The sequence below is a fragment of the Hibiscus syriacus genome, unplaced genomic scaffold, assembly GCF_006381635.1.
Source record: "Hibiscus syriacus cultivar Baekdansim isolate YM2019G1 unplaced genomic scaffold, ASM638163v2 tig00111942_pilon, whole genome shotgun sequence".
Classification (NCBI taxonomy): Eukaryota; Viridiplantae; Streptophyta; class Magnoliopsida; order Malvales; family Malvaceae; genus Hibiscus; species Hibiscus syriacus.
In genome coordinates this window covers 7,447-10,879 of record NW_024063218.1, presented here as the reverse complement: position 1 = coordinate 10,879, position 3,433 = coordinate 7,447, and the positions used below count along the sequence as shown (strand labels likewise).

At 32.7% G+C, this 3,433-nt stretch overlaps 1 pseudogene; it reads right to left on the bottom strand.

The window, feature by feature from the left end:
- Window positions 1-1,917: 1,917 nt before the first annotated feature.
- Window positions 1,918-2,542, bottom strand: LOC120173265 (annotated as a pseudogene).
- Between the last annotated feature and the right edge of the window lie 891 nt (window positions 2,543-3,433).

Sequence of the window (3,433 nt, the reverse complement as noted above, 5' to 3'; positions counted from 1 at the left end):
TAGAGATTGCAAACAAAAAAATCATGAAATTATTTATATCTTATAACTTAATATATATCAAAATAACAAGTTTAATTATAAAAAATATTTATTATTAAATAAATTCAAACATCAATACTTTTCTGTTATTATAATTATAATAAAATATAATCAAAATTTGAACTAATACCTACCGTTATTTATTTATCATCCAGCCAGTTGTGTTACTAATATTTATTATCACCCCAGCTTGGTACAAAATTAATTTTTTTATTTATTTATAAAAGTATCATACAAATAAGACCCAAATCTCTTTCTTTCTTTCTTTCTTTCTCATTGTAATAATATTGTAGAACCCATTCTAATTTAATCATAGTGAAAATAATACACAATAAGAATCATAATGAAAAATAGTGCAATTCATGAAAGTTCTATAAACAATATTTTATTGTTGACTTTTAAAATGTGGTTTAAATACTTTTTGTAACTTTAAAAGTAATTTATGTTGGTAATACCTAAGAATTTAAAATCAATAATCTCACATTAGAATGAGAAATATATTTGAATGAGTTTTAATTTCTTTTCTTATTAAATGTAGAATGTAGAATGATATGCTCGTCTTCACTAGGGTAAGCGTTTGATCGAGTCGAGTCGATTTTTTGAGTTTTTGTATAACTTTAATTGTAAAAATTTATAATATTATAGTATTATTTGATTCTAATTTAAGTAACTTTCTATAACCATATATACAATACAAATATATTTCTTCATATTTGATACATATATCATACAAAGCAAAATGACTCACTCAAACTTGAAAATAAATCCACTAATTACTAAAAATTTAGAGCTATTCAAGTTGTATTTTACAACTCGGTTTGAACTTGAATTTTTTTTAGTCGAGTTTATTAAATTAAAACTCGAAGTTAATTCGAGTCGAAATAAGTCGAAAAATCGATTTTCGAGTCGAGTTTTGTTCACCCTAATCTTCGCATAATTACGTGTCTATTATACATACCATTTGTATTATTTCCCGCTTATATTGGTGGTCTTAGCCTATGAATACAAAATGTTTTCAGCATTTCTAATGCACTTCAAAATTGATTTTTCTCTCAACGTTTTTATTCTCAAGAGTTCTCTGCTTTCTTTCGAGTTCCGTTCTTTAGAGAAGAACAATAGCGCCCAAGTCCGTTTCAATTTTTAGGTGTATGAATTTTTGGAGAGACGATGTTAATCTTGGGGGACATTATTACATTATAACGATTACATAAATTAGGACAAATTCACTTCTAAGACATTAGTTTATAACGACATGGTTTTTGTGCCGCTCTTCATTATTTATTCAAATTGGCCTGTCAAGTAACTTTTACCAACAATTTACGGACTTTAATGTAAGTTCAGGGGCAATTACACAAAATTCTCTTAGAAAGGAATATGTTACCAAGTTTCTACATGTCTATTTGCACAAAAATAGAAATAGAATTACCGAGTTTCAACATGTATTTGCACAAAAATAGAAATAGAATTACCAAGTTTCTAAGGGTTCTCTAGAATGGATGATTTCCTCTACCTGCTAGACCTCAAAGAAACACTATAAAATTCTCTACCAAAAGGTCACTGATCTTATAGAGCTAATCGTATGACTCGGTTGATGATTTACACGATGAACTAGGCTACTAACTTCATCAATTAACAACAAACCATGCTGTTCATAAAAAGAAATAACACCCTCATCCAATCAATAACTAAAATACCTTAAAAATGTGAAATTGGTAAAAATGGATGCCAAAACTCATTTACATAGCTGATCGACGAATAACCATGCGCAATGTAAAGCATGATGAAAGCAAAAGAGACGTATGCAAACATTTCTCAAGTTTAGATGATTAGCTTAAAATACACAATTGCAATTTGAATTATCAACGATTTTGGCATAAGTTAAATAATTCACTCCCCTCGTGTAAAAGGTACAAACTTTAGCAACAAGAAGCGACCCCATACCTCCGAGAACGCATCCTAGAACCTCAAATACCGAAACGCAACAATCCCTTCAAGCGCCCCAACAAACTCCCCCGCCAAAACGTCGAAAAGGAAATGCCTTCCAAGCAAAACCCTTGAAGTAGCAGTCGTTATAGCCCAAACCCATACGCCTAATAGAACGAAAACGGGTTCTATTCTAATCCAGCGTTGAATAAAATCCGAAACGAGTTCCTCGTTGTGTCGAAAAACAAGATGGAAGAGAGTAGCTAAAAATAGAGCCCGCGAAGCGTGGCCACTTGGGAAAGACTTGGCGGTGTGAACCGATGGAGTTTGGGTTGTAATTAGGACGGGCACGGGGGGAAATCAGTTTGATGCGGCCGATCAAAGTGCAATCAAGGAGGTGGCCGAGGATGAGAGGGACGGCTAAAGATGAAAAGGAAGGGGAGGCTAGAAAGAGAGCGATGGAAACTGGGAAGGTAAACTGGAAATCGGCGGAGTATTCGAGGAGGAGGAAGAGGAAAGCCGGGAGGATAGGTTTGAAGAGCTTGTGGAGGAAGAGTGAAACGGAGGCGTCTATCGTTATTAGGGGTGAAGAAAATGTGGGATGATGGAGCTACTGCTTCGTCGAGCCCATTGATGGTTGTGGCGGCGGCGGCGTTGTATATGGGAGTAGGTAGTAGCGGTAGTGGAGGTCAACTCGGAACAGGCAGTTAACGGTTAAAATGGCAAGGTCTATTATGACAACTTGTAAAGGTGTTAAATGGATTAGAAAGCCAGGTACACAAAACGGGTGCCGTTTGGTAATATAGACCGTTATTTTGTAGGAGACTTAAATGATTGTTGGAAAATAAATATGGGGCTATTCGCGTCTTATTTTCATCTTTGTTTTTATTAAAATAATTTAGAGTAATTTTGTCACTATATTCTATATATTATAAACTTTAACTGAAATCATTTATCATATAAAAATCGAAATTCTTGATTTGGGGTAAGGTTTCATTTGATTTTAAAAAATATATAAATTATTTTTATAATCGTCGTGACAGTTAATGTTTAATTCTATTGGTTAATAAATTAAATTGATTATCTTAAATGTCTCATTATCCCTTAACTATATCATTATATCAAATTATCTCTTAAAATATTTTTCAAGACTTTTTACCCTAAAATTTAAAATGTTACTCTATTTGCTCCAAAACATTAACTTTGTTAGAAAAAAAAATCGGACCAATCAAAACGTGTCATGTCACCATTTAATTTTAATTTATTTTATGTGAACAAATAATAAATAATTAAAAAAATAAAATTATAAAATATGTCGAAACTACCCCTCCCTCCTCCTCCTCCACCGTCCACCCTCCCAACACCAACACCGATTCACCTTTGGCTTATCCTTGTCCCTTCTCTTGTTTGAAACATGTTTCTCATTCTTTTTCCCAGGTTTACGTTCATGAGCAGGTAAACGCAAAGTCTC